Source organism: Odontesthes bonariensis, chromosome 20 (genome assembly GCF_027942865.1).
Source record: "Odontesthes bonariensis isolate fOdoBon6 chromosome 20, fOdoBon6.hap1, whole genome shotgun sequence".
NCBI classification, from domain to species: domain Eukaryota; kingdom Metazoa; phylum Chordata; class Actinopteri; order Atheriniformes; family Atherinopsidae; genus Odontesthes; species Odontesthes bonariensis.
Window position 1 is genome coordinate 16,549,116 of NC_134525.1, and position 18,394 is coordinate 16,567,509.

The following is an 18,394-nucleotide window of genomic DNA, read 5'->3' on the forward strand; positions in this document are numbered from 1 at the left end:
ACAGGTACAGGTGTGTATGAGTGTGTATGTGTGTAATTCAGGTTTCATGTTGGAGTTTTATGGGGGTAAGTCCAAGTTTTCCCAAATAACAGTGAGAAGTTGGTCTCTATTTGGGCCAGAATTAACTCTGAACTTTCATAGCTGCCGGCTTTTCTCCTAACTTGATTGGGCCGGTACGGGGCAGGAGCTTTGAGCGCTCTCCTTGCTGAAATTAAGGCTCGTACAAGGACAAGCTGGCACAAACACTTAAGTTAGCACACAAAGGGACAAACACACAGGCAATTTTTGTCTTTCTTTACACCTTATACCCTTTCTATCTTCTTCCACCTACATGCTACCACAATAAAGTGGCAGCCTGGAGCAAAAAACAATACTGTCTAATCAGCAGCAACAGCTACATCAACTTCCCTGACAGAAGAAGGCATGGTATGTGTCTATGGCTGTGATGGGTCTAATTTAAGCTCACAGCTAAATATACAGTACAGTGCAACACTGCCCCTCTGAACTGTGCAGTTTCATGATGCCTTTGATGGCTCAACATCAAAGCCGAATCTCATCGCTTTTAACTCTAATATATTAATTCACTTTCTATGTTTAGGTTTTGCCTCATATTTGCTGTGGAGAGGGGGAAAAAAGTTAGCTCGCCCTCACAATACATATTCATGGGGCTCGTGCACACATATGCACACTTTATAAACAAGATTTTGGTTGACTGACCTACATTTTCCCCAAATTATGACATGTATTAATTTGGACAAACCTTCCTGTGTAATTATGATAATTACAGGTTGTGGTCTTGGTTAATACCCCCACGCTGCTCTAAATCCCCAGGAGTCAGTGGCAAGAGTTCTGAGTGTATTTAATGTGTGGTCTCCAGTGTTGTTGACACACCACCCCTTGGGGTCCATCTGAGCTTGACTGCAGGCCCAAAACAGATGTTTCATCCTGTATATGTTTGTGTGTGCATGATTTCTACCTCACCTGAAAGCCTGTGCAGCTGTCTACCTGACCCAAATGTATCCATTACTGCTGGGATGGCCTTTTGCCACTGTGCACATGACCCAATTATATGAGTTTATGTGTACCTGAGCGTTCTGTTCCTCTGTACCGACACGTTCCTGTGCGAGTGGGAGTTTGTTAGCATACTTCCTTGTTTATATTTGCAGAATTAATATAGGCGTTTGAGGCTTTTTCTGTGGATTTATTGTTATTTAGGTGACTCCTCTACGGAATCAGATAATCAGATAATCAGATGATCAAACGATACTTTTGAGAATTGAACAAAAAAAATGTAATTTTATGAGAAAAAAAATCATTTTTTACTAATTCCTGATCAATATAATTTATACATATATAAGTTCTGTTGTCAAGAAATTGTCTTCTGATATTATGAAAAAGTGTCTTCTGTTGAAGTGAAACAATTGTTTGATGACCAATGATCAATAAATCAGACTTTCGCTCCTAAAAAGTGATTGTTGCTCCGTGTTTCAGACTGTCATTTGAAAATATTTGTATCTTTGACTGATGGTGAGATAAAGAAAAAAATATGAAGTATAATAAGTAGTGGGCCTGATGTAATTACATTTTTGCATTCATATTACTTCAGCCCATCAGCGTTTCATGTGTGAAGACCTCATTATAACTTGCACACCCTTCTTTCAGCAGGTTTGTTAAAAAATTGCCTGTTTTCTCCATAATTTCTCCAGAAAGTCATCATTCCAGCTTGATTCTGAAGATTCTGTGTTGGCTTTGGATCAAGTGGTCAGTGTAAAGTTTATCAGATTTTCAGTAAACTCCAACACAAAAAAAAGCACTGTGGAGAAAGAAGTGTCAGGTGTTGAGCTCCACTTCACAGAAATGTTCAGCATTCACAGAGGGGTGAAACGCAGATCTATATCATCTCCAGACATAAATCTAGCTTAGTCTGTGGGTTCATTCTTTCCTGGCTCGATGCTGTTTATCTTGCAAGCCACCTGGATTCTGACGTTATAAATAAGATCAGGTGAGATAATGCAAGACCATGCAAGAAATCATCTGCTGCGTCAGAGCAGGTTTTGCCTCACATTTAGGAAACACTTTATGGCCGTCTGGGTGGGATTAGGAAATATATCACAACAATGATGAATAATTTGAGTCCAGACAATTTTTTTCAGCTTTTTTTCTTTTGTCTGTTCTATTTGCCAAAGGCATTTTTTTTTCAATTCTAAACAGACCTGCATGTATGGATGGTTTGTAAATTTTACCATGTTTTTTTTACATTGTCTTTACAATGTGCTATATATATATATATATATTCTTTTAATTTCTTTCTTCAATGTTTTACAGGAGATAGAGTGATTTTATTATGTTTACATATAAAAGACTGATTCTGATTCTGAGCTTTGTCTGCTTTTCGTTTTGAGAACTAGCCCAAAATCTGACAGATATGTCAGAGGAGCACTTTGTAGCTGATCAAAAGGGAACTTTGGTTTGACTTTCTGGGCCAGTTGTTTTCACTATCTTCCATCCAGTGCCATGAAAGTTGGTGATTCCAACTTTGCAAACAGGAATTTTACAGAACCATGCTGATGGCAGCTTTAGGCAGCTGCAACAGTCTTTTTTTCAGTTTAAATATGTACAAATGGTTCTTGGGAAGGCACTTTGTCAGTGGAAACAAAGTAAATATTTCTGTGTAATATGTTAATACTAAACAATCTACCTCAAGCAGTCTTGTAAAGTAAGTGTGTTATTTTTGTTATTAGGTCAATCTCCTGCTTACTCCCTCCTTACAAAGTCAGTATGAGCGACATGTTAATAACATCTTAGTGCTATCAGCTTATTTCTGTGACATACAAAACTGCTATGTTTGCCATTTTATTTGCTGAATTTTAGAAAACTATAAATAATGCTTTTGTTGGCAAATATTACCAGACAGGCCTGTGTTGAATAAATAAATAAATAGATTCATTAAAAAAAAACTAAAAAAAAACTGTAATGCACAATAAATTTGATGTCAGACATACAATATATCAGCTGATGTCTCTCCAGATATTGTGGAATAAAAACGTTTATCCACATGTCCAATACAAAGTAGTTTAGCAATTCATGCATAAAAATTGTAAAAGGACAATTGTTTTTGTAAATAGTTGTTTTGTGTTGGGCATGGTAATGTTATGTGATTGGAATGGTGACCAATTTGTATTTAACTGTGTGGTCCATGACTCTACCATGTATTTTGAACATCTAAACCTAACCCTGTACATTTGTTCGATAAAGTAAGTTATTGTGGAACTGCAGTGGAAGTGGAAAAATGAAAGGCCAGTGAAAAAAGTTGTGCAGGACAGAATTAGTACCAGCAATCTTTCGCTTAAAGGTTAAAGGTTTACCGCCACCCACCGAGCCCCCCTTTCACCAATATGGCATTTTTGTCCCAGTCACGACTAGCAACTGTCAACACTATGACACTGAGAGTATCATGTCGGAACCGGTATGGGAACTTCATCAGTAGAGCAACTGCAGTTATAGCACAGTAGAGAACTAAAAATTTGGAGCATTTACAATGCAATTGTAAAATATCTTTAAGGTGACCAACGTGCATGTCTCATAATCTCTCACGAGATAGCATTGAATATAACCCAAATGAAAAGCATTTACAATATCTAACCATTAAGCCTAACGGTAAAGTTTAGCTTAAGCTAACAGTATGCATCTATGCATTACCTTACTGCCTACACTTCTTTTCAAGTGAGCTTTTGGTGAAAATGCACACATGAAATTGTCCATGAGAATGAATGTTTTTCTGTGCTTGCGTGTCAGAGAGTAATTCATAGGAGGCAATGAGCTGCTCAGCTGTCTCAAAGACGAAACTTGATGAAGTAATGGCCTTCAGTCTCACATTGAGCTGCTCTTCAAAGGAGAGGAGCAAAATATTGAGCAAGAAAGAGTCAAGTTTAGGGTCACTGAAGTAGATTACTGGAAAAAGGCCAGTAATAATGAGAGGAATAGAGGAACGAAGAATGGAAGAAATGCAGGAGAGGATGATGAGTAGAGGTTGGGTGAGGTGAAATTGAGGGACGGGGCAAGAGGAGGTTGGAGTTAAGAGGAGAAGGGTGTTAAAGAGGTTAGGCGGGAACAAAAGAAGCGATGAGTGAGGAGGAGAATGGAGAGGATTACCAGAACATGGAGTTTGGATGGAAAGGAAAAAGAGCTTAAGGGCACTTCAGAGAAAGGAAAGAAAAATTGAAGTTGAAGGGTGGCTTGGCCACGAGGAACGCCTGGGATCTCCATAAATAACACAGCCCATGCAATAAAACTGCAATTCCTCACATGTCTGCAGCACAGTGTGTGTGTCATGTGTAAGGAGAGTGGTCCCACAGAGGTAATTGAATCAGGACATGAAAACAACAGGGGGACAGACTTGGGGCTAGGTGGTTGGGCACAGCTGGAAAAGCAACAGTTCCCCCTCTTTTTAAGAAAAATGAAAGGAAACCACAGGGGAAACAGCGGTGTTGTGAGTATCTGAGACTGCAGTGTCCAGAGAGCTGACTCTGCATGGCCTTCCATAAGGGCAACAGCTCCAGGTGCAACACAAAGCAGGTCTGTTTAACATCAAATTCACCATGCCGTCTTTTTTTGTTTGTTTTTATTGAATATAAACTGCAGTCATATGACTGTAATCATCCACCACTATGTGAAATAATGACAGAATGGGCAATGATTGGTTCAAACTTGACTCCTTACAAAAAAAAGTTGTAGCTTGAAATAAACCAACTCACACAAACTCAACAGCCTCAGCAGCCAGTCTGCTTTTACAGGTTACAAATAAATAAATAAATAAAATTATTGCTGAGGAAGAGGCTGAAATTGACTGAGCGGAAGCTTAAAGTGTTCCGTCTGCGATGTGCTTTTAACTGAGCTCATCCAGCAAACTACTGCTATTGTAAAGGGAAATTGCCTATAAAAACTTCCCCTCTGCAACCTCGTCCCTCACGCCTGAGAAAATGTGGAAGAGAAGGCTCATTCTGGGAGCAGCATGTAAATAAACCTAAATAAGGTGTAAACGAGTCCAACAAGGAGAGGCAAAGAAAAAAAAAAAGGTGGGTGAGGGGTCTCTACAGCCGCTCAAGACTGTTAATGTCTGCACTTATTGTATTAGACGCGACCCCGTGGCTGCCTCAGACAATTATGCTATTCTTCTGGGTCTGTGAGTGTGGGTGTCTGCGTTGTGAGACTAAGTCTGGAGGTGATAAAACAGCAGAGAGCACATAAATAATGACTTAATGATCCCCTCCACCCTTAGCTGTAATGATGACTTTGGAGTTTTCCAACCCAGGACGCTGATGGGGATGGGCGGGATAAATCACATGTGGCCTCCAGGTGTGTTTGACTCCAACAATGTACCTTCTTAACCTAACTCATCAGCGCTATGTCTACATTTGTGCATCTTCTGCTCTTTACTGCTTGGCTGGGCTGTGTATCCAGCTGTAAATTCAAGCTTTGATGTGTGCGTGTTCCTTGTGTCGCAAGGACAAATACAAATCTTGCGTTAAAGCATTCTCTTTTCAAGCAAATAATACAGCTGGGTAATCTGAATTTATCATTCATCTAGTTACATTCTTTTATAGGAAGAGAGTCTATGCAAGTGTGTGTGGATGTCTGAGTGACAGACGGCATGGAAGCTGACACCAACAGACGTGCAGCTAAATTATAGCCCAGCCACTGAGGCAGATATAGAAATATGAAATGCTTCTTGAGGCACACTGTGACACCAATGCTTAACAACAATCGCAGTAAATCATACGGCTGTACACTGCAATTAACATCCTTTACCTTTTTCTTTATCATCATATGCTGCTCCAAAATGTAGTTGCGTTAAAGGCATTTCAGCATTTTGTGCTGAAATTATTTTATTATTATTATTATATATTATATTATTTACAACACTTAATTAGCTTTTCCAGCCTCTGAAAAGTTCCGCGAGAACCCTGAATGTCATCGATTCCCTCTGTAGCACTGAAGAGTGAGAACCAAAGACGAAATAAAGTGACTGTAATCTGACAATTAGTGTAATTGGTTCAGCTAAACCTGACAAACTCTGGTTAACACAGAAATCACACTGGGATCCTGAACTGGAAAAAAAAAGAAAAAGAAAAAGGCTTACTTTTTCAAATCAGGCCAAGAGGAAACATGCATTTGGAATTGGAAGAAAGAGTTAATTATGATAAATGGGACCAGAGGAGCGGGACAGAGGGAGTCAGTGTGGGTGTGGAGCTCCACTGATGACAATGACAGGTTTCAGTAGCTCTCGGTGTTTGTACAGAGAACCTGCAGCCGCCACTGTGGGTGTTGTAGTGGTTGAAACGGCTCCAGGACGTGAAAACCACTGTTGTTTCAGGCCTATTAAAATGCACAACACCGCCCATAAAACTAGGGTTGGTAGCTTCCATGTGCGTTACTACATCCAGACCCTGCCCTTCAACCTTCTCAAATGAGAAAGGAGTGAGTGAAAAATAGTATTCCCTTCGGGGATAAACATTGCTTTGTGTGAATCGTAAAGTTTTCAGTAGAGCGTGAGGAAGAGGTGAGTGGGTATTTTAACATGGTCATGGAAAAATGGAATAAGGGACAAAAAGTCAACCTAGAATTCTTTGTTGATCATCTGCTACAAATTTAAGGTTTTTCATGATACCAGCAGAGGCATTAAAGAGCCAAACAAACAATCCATACTACAATTAGCTCCTGAGAATCAGCTGCTTGGTGGTCTCTAGCATCATTTTCCACTTCACATTGTGCTGTGCACCTTCTTTTTAGAGAATTCCCTCATGTCCTTAACCGTTACAGTGAGGGAAGTACTTTTTCACCCGGAAAACCTTTGGGGAGTTGTGTGGAGCACACAATAGATCAGGATGCTATGGAGCCTGGCGTTCATAAGGGCAGAGGTCTATTTTCAATGACAACAAGAGCAGTACAATAAAGTGTTATGTACAGGGCAAGTCCACAGGAGACACATCCTCTGCGTAGGAGTTCTATCCTAATCTTAAAAAACAAATGCAGAGGTTTGCTGCAACAAATTGCATTTTTGCCTGGGCTCATCTTAGCTTACCTGTGCAAAGAAAGATCACACAACTGTGCCCTTTTTTCTTAGCACTCATGATAAACAGTAAACGTGTATGCATTTCATCCAACTGTCCGCCTCTCTTGAATGCTCTCTTTCTCCTTGAAAGGCGTGCGAGAAAGTTGGGGTCAGTGTTGGGGTCGAGTCTGGTCAAGCTGAGGTCAACAGGCAGGAGCAAGCCCATTATGAGAAAGTGAAACAAGAGACTTTCCTTTCAGTGGCTCTACGCCCCGCTGCACTGACCCCCTTAGTCCTGACACATGCAGCCGAGTTGCATGAGAAATAAGCAGAAGAACTATCAATATACATGATATATGTACACTGAGATATTTTTGTTACATCCTTAAGACACTCTGGTTTGCTTCTTCTTGAGGATTTATTTGTTGATTTTACTTTACTGACTATCTGACAGCCTCTGTTTCTCTTCCCCAGCTGAATCTCTGCCTGTACTACACATTGCTGCAGGGATTAAAGCTTCTCTGTACAACACAAAAGCACATAACACACACCTCAAGATGTGTGAATGCTGGCGATGTGTGTTTTTAGGTGCTTTGATGCTTCCTTAAGATTTTCTGGGTTTTTTATGCAAGAGCAAGAAACCTTAAAAAAAAATCCACTTTAGCCCCAAAAAAAGCAGATGAAGCGCAGGTCAGGAGTCAACACAACGCATATGAATGAATCTCATTTATCCAGTGCTCTCAGCAACACAATAGAACCAGAGCAGAAGACTAGAAACTTTCTCTTGTTTCATAAACATCATAATCAGACCACTGTAATAACCCACCGACACTGTGCATGGGAAAAAAGGACACTCCTTGCAAAACCTCTAGAATTACTCCATTGTCTTCTGCAGCAATTGATATCCTTATTGCTGAAGTGCAGTACCTGGCTAGACTTAATGTTCCATAAAACAATATCCCTTTGAAACAAAATTCCCAGTTGTCTAAAACAGTATTCAACCCCAGATTACTTCTTCCTCCCATGCACACATTTAAAAAAAATCAAAGTCAAGTCAGATTTAAATCAACAAAATAAGGTGCTCACTGTTGGCAGTCAGCCACTCGGTTTCTAACTGGGGGCTCATTTGTCTAGATGGTTTATTCAAGGAAGAATGAGATGTTATTCAAAGGGAATAATAAGTGGTCTATTATTCACTGCTGGTGGTTTACAACAGACCACACATCCGCTATGTGGTTTCACCTTCAGAACTGAGGCAGCATTGTGTCTTTGAGCAGCCAGACTACACATTCACCCCGGTGCTGAACACAGTCTAGTAAAGAGCATGACTCTTGAGAGTTTGATGTCTGGAGAGTGTGGCGATTGCAGGAAAGGTTTTGGAAAAAAATAGCTGCTCGGAAATGGAGCACTTTACCACGTGCCTGTGTATAATTTTTGGCATTACATTTTCCCCTTGGAAGCACAAATAGAGTCACTAATTGTTCAGTAAAATGTTGCTGCATTGAAGATAAGATCTAATTTCCTCATTTCCACATTCACTTTTCATAGCATGTTGTAAGTGGAATAATAGCTGTGATTAAATATAAATTTAAAAAAAAAAAAGATAACCTTTTACACAGCACAGAGGACGTGGCACAGATTTTTTCTTTTCTTTTTTTTTCTGCAAAAATTCTCTCTCTGAGGCTGCATACGACCCTCCTGTAAAAAGCTAATAATATGCAGTGGATGATGTAAAAGATCTGCATCAGAAATTCAACTCTGAATTATCAGCAAATATAATTAAATAATACAAAGTGTAGCTACCTAGAATGTGAGAAGAAAGCAAAAAAAGAAGGGTATTTTTGGCTAAATGACCTTGTTAGATTATTGTAACAAATGCATGGCGAGCATTTTTTTTGCGGAAACCAGTTGAGAGGTAGCCAGTATATTTTTCTTTTAATACAGCATTATATTTTAGTGCACTGGCATCCAACCTCAGAGTTGTCCCTTCAGTAGGTCACAAGATAAGTCTGAGGGGTCATACAATTATTTACAGTGTAGGAACAAAGTTCTATATATGAGTTTGTGAACTCTTCTGTAATCTTTGCTCCGCTGTCCACAGACTGAGAGATGAAACGCATGGGAAAAAAAGTCAACAAAATACCAGAGGGTGGCAAAGGTGAAGAAAGCCCACATTTTCTAACTTTGGTGATGCATGGAGCTTTGTAAGTTAGCAGGGAGAGCACACTGGGTCACATTTTTGTGAGTTAGCACACTGAAAATGTGTAGGAGCGTGAGATTTTAAGGATTACTCCTTATTTCCACATGCCTGTGTGTTCAGTCTGTAATATGCTGTAGTGTACGGCATACTGTCATGTGTGAATGTAAGGAGTAGGAAGGATCGTAAGCTATCATTTCCTGACTTCGGTATGAGTGTGTGATGAGGTTAAATACCTTGAACATTATATAAATGATGACCTGACTTATGATCGGGACACATTTACAGACAGTGCTATGATGTACGCACAAGCTAATATGCTGATATGATATATGATATATAAGTTTAGTATGTGCTCTGTACCAGTGAAGACTACACTTTACTGGACTCTGTTAACAGCATGATTTCAACACTGACAAACCCTGCATTAAGCTCAGTAAGGTTCTACTCTGGTATGTGGAACCATTGGCGTCTTAGCCTATATGAAAATTTGTGACACTGTGGATTTTGTTTTATTTTCACCAGTTTTTTCTTTTGTCCCTATTGTTTTCTATGGACCTGTGTGTGTCTTTGAAGAAATAAAGTCAAATAGAAAAAATAGAATAAAAAGTATTCCCCACAGTGTTCACTGTAAGGAAAACCATGACAAAACAACATTAATAATACAGTAGTGAAGGTAAGTTAGTTTTTGTGAAAGACAATTTCCCATTATTTTGACACCAATGTTGGCTAGTTACAACTGAAGTTTTACTGGACTGTGTGATGGCGATCAGTTTGACTGTCAAGCTCGTAGTTTGTTAACCTGTTCGCTACGCAGTTGCTCTCTAAAATCCACCGCAAAAGTTAAAATATTGCAACATACCTAAGGCAAATCCCAGAGAGGAAAAAAAAACGAGATTAAAAGGATTCCCATTGGAATTAATGGACTTGCATAAAACACACACATATGTGGAAATGAGGCGTTATAGGAGGTAAGGAAGAGTGCACCATTTCTTCTTTTCTCCTGTCTCTATCCTCATCTTTCTCTCTTTGGCCTGGGCCCGTTCTGACTTGCCAGACTATCTCTCTCTGTCCGTCCCTCTCTAGGGACCTCTAACTCTGACAGCTGAATCCAGCAGAGGGATGTATGCAAGGCTGTGGGCCTCTTGAGAGAAGCTCCTTGTACAATTATTTCCCTCAGACCTGCTCCTGCTGCCTGTCTGCTCATCAATCCCGGTATCACGCCCCCATCTTCATCTCTTTCTCCTGCCCTTTATTTTTCCAATTCAAAAAGCAGGCCCCTCCCTCTTTTGTCTTAGAAACTTAAGTTCTTATCTTTTTAACTCTATCAGCCTTCTCTGTCTCTCTTTATATCGCGCCTCTAATCTCCCTCTGTATCTCTCTTCTGCCACCCTTTTTTTCTGCTTGGCTGCACAACAAGTAGTGGACCGCTTTATCTTTTAGATGTTATCGCAAACTTTCATATAAGGTTGGATGAAAAGAATATAGCACGCTCTGTAATTTCATTTTCTCATTCATCTGCTGTGGGAAGCATTGGCTTGCAACTTGAATTTTCCTCTTTTTTTCGAGGACATCGCTCTGATTAGCCCTTCGTGATATTTCAAAGTAGAGATAAATGTTTTCATTTTCTGAAGATTAAAGGATTTTCTGTATTTATATCCTCTCACTGATTAAATTAGAGTTTCTCTGGCTGTTTGTGTTGCTGCGATAGAAGCTCAGATAGCTCTAAACATATAACATCAAAAGAGCTTCTTATCCTAAAATAATGTGCTCCATAAAGATAAGATGCAGCGATGCACATTCGATGAGGGGCTAAAAAAACTAAACATTTTAGCCACATTAATTCCTCCTGTTGATATGAAAAACATTTACTATAGCAGATGACACACAAATAAGCACACACAAACATTCACCTGCTTTAGTAATGGGTGGCTGCTAAATTAGCGGTGACTATACATAGCAACGAGTGTCAAAGTCTCACAGGAGGCAGTCCAGTTTTGCACTCACCTCCGAGGTACAAGCTGCAGCTCCAAAAGAAGAAGCTTCTACAAAAGAGAAATATACGAGCTGAGCGCCGCTATCAAATGATCCTCTCATTCACGCTTCAAAGCCATTCATCTTTCTGAGAAATACAGCTGGGTGACAGGCCACAGAGGGGGGACAAAAAGTGTGTGTCTCCCTCCATGTGTCTGCATGTGTGCTTGGTGACAACTCATGACTCATTTCACCCTTCAAATGGCCCCATGGCACTTAATCAGTCAATAAACAAAGACCAGCAATGCCTCCTCACTCTTTCTTCCTCTGTCTCTTATTTCAAAATCCTCTTTTCACCTCTTTTCCCTCAGCTCATTACGCCCCATCACACCCTCTCACCACTCCCATCCTCCTCTCTTGTCCTAGTCTTTCTAGCCTCGCACTGATGTAAGTGCAAGAAAAAAAAGAGAAAAAGAGTGAACTCCAAAACTTTAAAAAAAGACGTTTACAATCAAGTCTGGATCCTCTTGGCTTGATCCCTGGTGAAAAAGAGGCTTTGGGGATGATTTAATAGTGACCCAAATAAAGTCTCCCTCTTCCTCCTGGGCAGCCGTCATGGTTAAAAGACAGATTCCTTTGCTATTTGAGTGGGGTTTGAGGTTGTAAGGGAGATAGGGACATAACTAATGTAGTGTAACAGTGCTGGCGAGTGACGGCTGGCTTAGTGGAGCTAATTCCCTCTGACGTGTCGACATGAAACTGGATGTTTCGCTCAAACCGCAGACATTTATTCTTGGATCCAAGCAGCAGAAATAATAGTGCAACCAGGCTCGCATGTTGCCTTCCTGCGCTTCCCTGCCTCCCTCTGAAGTCAAATGATTTCCTACACCTGCTCCTGTGCTGCTTCTGCTGTTTAACATGCAGTGTGAAATTACCTTGCCTTCTTCTGCCTGTTTGACAAGGATACGTCCCATCAGAGAACTGCTGCGTGTGTGCTTTTGTCTGATTACACACGTGCACCCCTACTTTTTATCGCCTCACTTACAGCTCTTCTCATGTCTGCCTTAATTTTGAATCTGTTTGTGCCGACCTTACTCTGACAGTGAAAGATCACAATGTAACACAGCTTGCAATGGCTGCTTGTCTGTTTTTGAAGAGTCAGAACACGACTTTAAAGCTAATTTAGATGGAAAGACTTATGTGTATGACATCAATGTAGAGTTTGGTGAGGATTAACAAGAGATAAACAAAATGAGACATAGGGTTATATTGTGAATCCCACTCGATAACTTCCTTACAATCTCTTTAGAAACTGTTGTGAGACTTTGCGGTAAAAAACAGAAGTGTTGTGGATGATAAGCTTTCACTTTCTCTGTGAAGGGCGGGCTTTTCAGATCCAATGTGGGAAACCTTGGAGTTGCCATAGCAACATCCCACCATCTCACTTAATGACAGACAATAGCAGAAATGTAAAGGGAACAAAAGTATGTCTACTGACACCTTGGCAAGTTTTTCTATTATGTAGGGATTGGTCAGAAATGTTTCTGAATGTGCTAAAACTGACACAAATAGTTGCAAACTCTCCAGGGAGCTCCAAATACATACACAAATATTGTTAATCAGTGTCTTCTATCATGTGGAATGTTTCTACAGGCCCACTACAGACTTGAAATCAGAAGTGGCAGGTGGAGCAAGGAAGGGATGAGATATTGGCAAAGTGGTTGTGATGTCTAAATATCCGTGGTACTGAAAGGACAAAGCACAGCAGGGAAGAATAGTAAACCACCTCCGCTATTGTTTGAGACTCCAAGTTTACTTGCGTAAGAGTAATAAATCATCCTCTGAAGGGAATCTGTAAAATAGGTGCTCCCGTGCAGTTCTCAGCCAATAAACCCCAATCTTTTGTGAGGCAATGTGTACAGACACAAACTATCCTAAAGCCCCATCTTGCTGTTGCCAGATAAATGAGTAACCAAAGGGACCTTAAAGAGCACAGAGGGGCCAGAGGGTAATGACTGTTTAGTTTAAACGCACATGATTATGCCTTTTACTTTCACTCTCAGCAGGACTCGCACCCCCCCTCAAGGGGCTGGAGAATCACAAAGGTCAACAACAATGGGCTTGTCGTTCAATCAGTTTCTATGGCGACCACACAACCCTGCTAAGGCCGCCAGGGTCATTTTCATCACAGAGTTCTCCTGGCTGGGGCTAATTACCGTGTTTGTGCTGGTGCCAGAGCTCGGGCAAATTTCCATCACAGTGCAAATATCAGTGCCACAAATCAAATGCTGCTCTTTGCCAAACATTAGAGGGACTGACTGGTTAACATTCAATGGGCTCGTCACTATCTGTTACACATCTCTACTTTAGAGCAGGAAGGTAAGTGTTCTTGTTGCTTCGTGCTACAACTATTTACAATTTAAGGATTAGTGTGCAGACTATTTGCTCTACATTGTTGTTCTCTAACTGGATATACAGTACTGCGCAAAAGTCTTGAGCCACCCCTATTTCTTTATATCTTGTCAAGAAAAGTGCTGCCATTCATTGTAATATGAGCAAACATAAATGGAAACACAGTGTAGAAAGCAAAGTTTGTACAAATCTAACAAGCTTAGAAGTCAATATTTGGTATGGCCATCATTATTTTCCAATCCAGCTTTAACCTGTCAGACAAGCTTTCTTGTCATTTGTTTAAGGACATCTTAAACATTCCAAATCTCCTCTTTGGATGTTGGCTGCCTTTTATTCCGTTTTCTGTCAAGATGATCCCACACTGCTTCAATAATGTTGAGGACTGAGCTCTGGGGAGGATTCATCACTCCATGTGACCTGTTGCCACTGATCATCACTTTTTGTGTCATCTGGCATCCCTCATCCTTTTCTCCCTGTTTTCCTTACTTAAGAACAGCTTATTGTCAGACACCCTTCCATGGACAACATTTGCTGCAGGGAACAAGAAATGGATCAACGGAAGGGTCAGATGCGTCTTTCAGATCCTGTTACAGGTCTTTTGTTGGATTATTAATTTTTCAGATTTCCTTAGAAAATCACTCTCAGATTCTGTCCATCTACTGAAGGTATCTTTTAGACCTGACACTTCTTTTTTCCCACCTGTTTAGTTTTCTCAATTTTTCAGAGCCACACTGCACACCATGCTCAGATACGCCTCAGATATTTTCAGCTAATAATTTTTTTCTTATTTTTTCAATCAGTGTTATCCCTGAAATTTTTCAAAGATGCAACTGAAAAAGTGGAACAAGTGAAGGGAATAGATGATGTACAGGAAACTGCTGATAAAAATGTGCCTGTAAATACAATCTAAAATTGGCTCATTCAAGTTCTCTGTCTTGATTAGATACTACAGTTATTCTTTATTGAATTGGGAGCCTTTTTTGTTTGAATGGTCCATTGGTTAGTGTTAATTGGCTTATCAAACAAACACACAAACAAAAAAAAGAGATAAATTACTTTAAAAATTATCTGGGACCACGACTTAAAGCAATACAATGTAACTTCTCAAAAAGCACATTATGGAGCGCCCCCTACAGGCTTGGAGGTAATGTACGGTTACACTGTCGTAAATACAACACCCTTTCGCTTTCACGTTTCACGTTTGTTGACGAACCGGCGAGGAGTCAGAAGGTGCAAGCTATGTCGACCGAGAAGGTAAGAGTAATCAAATGTACCTGGGAGTGTGAGAGGGGTCTATTTGTTTTTGCGGTAGGTGTGCCAGAAAGCAAGTCGAAGTACTTCCGCTCAGCTCCCGGGCCGGTCCAGCAAAGTTACATAGCGCAGTTATTCCAACTCAGACCCCCGAAGGGCATAGGAGACAGGCCAATCGTAATATTAAAACTCATTCTAGCCGCACAATTTTTTTCAAGCTGTTACTTTAAGGTAGAAATGTTACATAGTATTACTTTAACTGAAAACGAGCGGAAAAGCAGCCAGTGTTCAAAGAAAGTCTTGATAAGTATTGCTCAAGACCCCATTAAAAGACAACATGAAGGCTTCTGGCTTCAAAATATAAAGAAATGAGGCTCAACACCTACTCCTGTAGGTTTAATTTTTTATTACGTTTCTGCTACTAACTAACTATTGCAGCTCCATTGTTGGTGTTTTTTTTCCATGCAACATTTCTCAAGCAGCTCAAGAGCGTAATAAACTGAAAACCTTTGCCAAGAGGCATCATATCACATTATTTCTTGACTCAACACTTTCATGACCTCACTCTCGCACTCTTCTCCCTTTCTCCTCTCTTTGCCTGAGGGATTTTACCATTCAACATCTAATAAAGGCCTGGACACTGAAAGTATGAAGGTATTCTACCATCTGGATGAGGGTCACTTCTTTCCACTGGTAAGCACAACATGACGGGATGGACTAGCCACAGCGTCCTCATGGGTTTGAGGTCTTAAGATCAGAAGAAGCTAACTAATCAGAGATGCTACTGTGATCAAAACAAGCACAGACCCCCTGAATACCAATGGGATGGAAAATAGTATGTTGAGGGCAAAATATCAGTTTAAAAAAATCTGCATGTTTTCAGACAAGGTGAATGCCTCGGGCCTGAAAAAAGAAGGTGAATAGATGACTTATTTAATAATTATGTCTACTTAATCATACACTAATGAGGAGGAACAGGGTTGGGGAATAAAGCTGCAGCAGGGGCAACTGGAACACTATGAATTCACCAGATTTCTACTCATTATCTCTTCAAAACACCATTTGTATTTTTGGCAGCATTTATTATCCCATATTTAATGTGTCCAACTCACCGACAGAACATTCAGTTCTGAGCCGGTTAAGCTTTTGTGTAAACATAATGTTTGCTTAAGGTGGGATTTGTAGTGTAAGAAAAGCTGAAATAAATCTCTGATTCAACTACTTACAAAACACCTTTATAGCTTAACAAAGCCATGGGTAAAAACCATCAAGGACACACTCTTTTCTGCACAATTAATTCAGTCTGTGTTGTATAGCCAGGGGCCTTGAATACACTGGCTGCAAATACAGGTAAAAAATATGCATAAAGCTGCACACGGTCAGGTTCTCAGAGAGGCTGTGAACACTGTTCCTGACCTTTGAGCATTGAGAGCTGAGAACTTTCCCAAAGAAAATTAAATGGAAATATTTATTCTATCAAATCACAATATAGAGGCCAGTTGGCATGAAGTAGCTTCAATGTTACTTCTAATGGTAAGGGCATTTTATATTGTCAGAAAAAAATGAATAAATAAAGTACATAATGTGTATGCTAATATTCTTTCTAAGAGTGATATTTCCCAACTTGCATGTCAGCTGTGAAACCAGCGAAATTTCCAGCTCACTGCTGTTTGATAAGCTCCTCTCTTATTTCCTTTTTCAGTTCATCACCAGTGGTATCTTTCAATCCTCTGCCAAAATACATGTGCACTTGCTGCAATGACTACAGGAAATATGAGCTACTGAAGCTTGTCGGTTGTGACACCAGCACCTAATCGACTGTATTAGGATGTTAAAAGCAGGAAGGAAAAGCCAAACACAGCTGCAAATTTGTTAATATAAGGGTTTGAGGATAAGCTTTGTGGTGTGTGGTGGTGGCTGCACTCTGTCAGCACCACCAAGTGGTCAGAAATCGTAGAGCACAACGCAAAACTTCTGAAACTGACTATTTGTGTGACTATTTTGTGGACCGGTGTGTCTTTACTGCGCGATGTTTCAAACTCCCATTCTGCGGCACAATTTCACTGAAGTTAAAAGAAAGGCAAACGTGGGTGTGTAGAATATAATTAAAATGGTTCGTTAATGATCAAGAGAAAAACAAAAAAAAAAGAACAAACAGCGCGTAATGAAGGACATTTGCAACAGACGTCTGTGACATTCTGAATAACAGTAAAAGCCGGAGCACACCAGCCCGCAGCCCTTTGATAAAATACGCTGCTTCTTACCAAGTGAGGTGCCCAACTCCCGTTCATCTAGTAGAGAGAAAAGCTGCGTGTGTTGTCCCGCTGAGAAGAGTGGTGAGGAAACAGAAAATGAAGATGAGCTGAGAAATGAAATATCCTCACTTCTGCCGTGGCTCGTTAAATGTGGACCTCAGTAAAACTCCTATCTCTCCACAGATTCCACTGCGCCCTGTCTCGTCCCTCTGGAGCCCCGTGTGCTATTTCTGCCCCCACAGGGAAGCGCTCTGTGCCGGTGGCTCCTCGGCGCACGGCTTGTAATCGGACACCCAGCTCTGTCTCGCTGCGCCACACACAATGTGTCTCAGCTCTGTGTCGCGGTGCGAAAAAGCAACTGCGCGTTGAAAAAGCAAAACTTTTCCGCAGCTGTAACGGTCAGTGTTTGAGCAAAGAAGAAAAGAATAAAAATAACAAAAAACCCACGCAGCCAGAGGAGCAGAGGAAGGAGATGCCTCCGCGAGACTGCCTTCAGTTACAGCTGCGCAGCTCGGGAGCAGGGTTTTGTTGGCTGAGGATTGCGCCCCCACTTTGCGCGTCCACTCCAGCGGCGATCAGAGACGTGGCAGCGGCGCACAGCTGTCCTGCAGGTGGAAGAGAGCGATAGAGTCCATAAAACGCAGGAGTTACAAGTGGAATGACTGGGATTTGTCAAGTCTGACATGTCTGTTGTGACATATTGACTGTGCTCTGTTCATCCCAGCAGTAAAAATCTCTCCTGGATTGTGTTCTCCGGCAGGGTCAGAGGTCAATATCAGCCTCTGATAGTTAGCATAACAAAGTTCTGTCTAATCCCTGGAGTCTAACAATACACTTTTTTTTTTTTTTTTTTACATCTTCTTTTTAGAGAATTTTAAAAAAGCTTATTTATTCATTTTGTTTAATTAAATAGTTTAAACAAATAGATCCCCAAAACTGTCAGTGATGAGGTGTCATGAAGATTCACAAACACATAGCAGAAATGATGCTTTACAAAAGTGGGCTTTGAACACTTTCATGTATACCTGCAACCACTGGGCTGTCAACACAAAGCCAGCTGCTCAGCATTCTGGATGAAGTTTTCTGAAAATGCTTCATTCAGCCAGTCTTGCATTAATCTAACAAAATGCAATTATTTACCATATTTGATGTTAGAGACTTAGACAGAAAGATAAGAGGAGAGCAAGGCAGAGAGTGACAGTGCTGTGTTTCTGTTACTTTGTGTATTCTAATAGTGACATTCCCTCTTAAATG

The 18,394-nt window shown here is 40.6% G+C and overlaps 1 protein-coding gene across 4 annotated transcripts in view; it reads right to left on the reverse strand.

Annotated features, from left to right (window-relative positions):
* sema5a (sema domain, seven thrombospondin repeats (type 1 and type 1-like), transmembrane domain (TM) and short cytoplasmic domain, (semaphorin) 5A) overlaps positions 1–17,701 on the reverse strand; it is a 141,318-nt gene extending 123,617 nt beyond the window's left edge. For 3 of the 4 annotated variants that reach the window (XM_075452100.1, XM_075452101.1, XM_075452099.1), the window contains exon 1: positions 17,150–17,695. The gene's annotated coding sequence lies outside the window, so the exon portion shown is untranslated. Of the gene's footprint in view, positions 1–17,149 lie in introns of all 4 variants that reach the window. The other variant, XR_012767694.1, reaches the window with a different exon arrangement.
* Between the last annotated feature and the right edge of the window lie 693 nt (positions 17,702–18,394).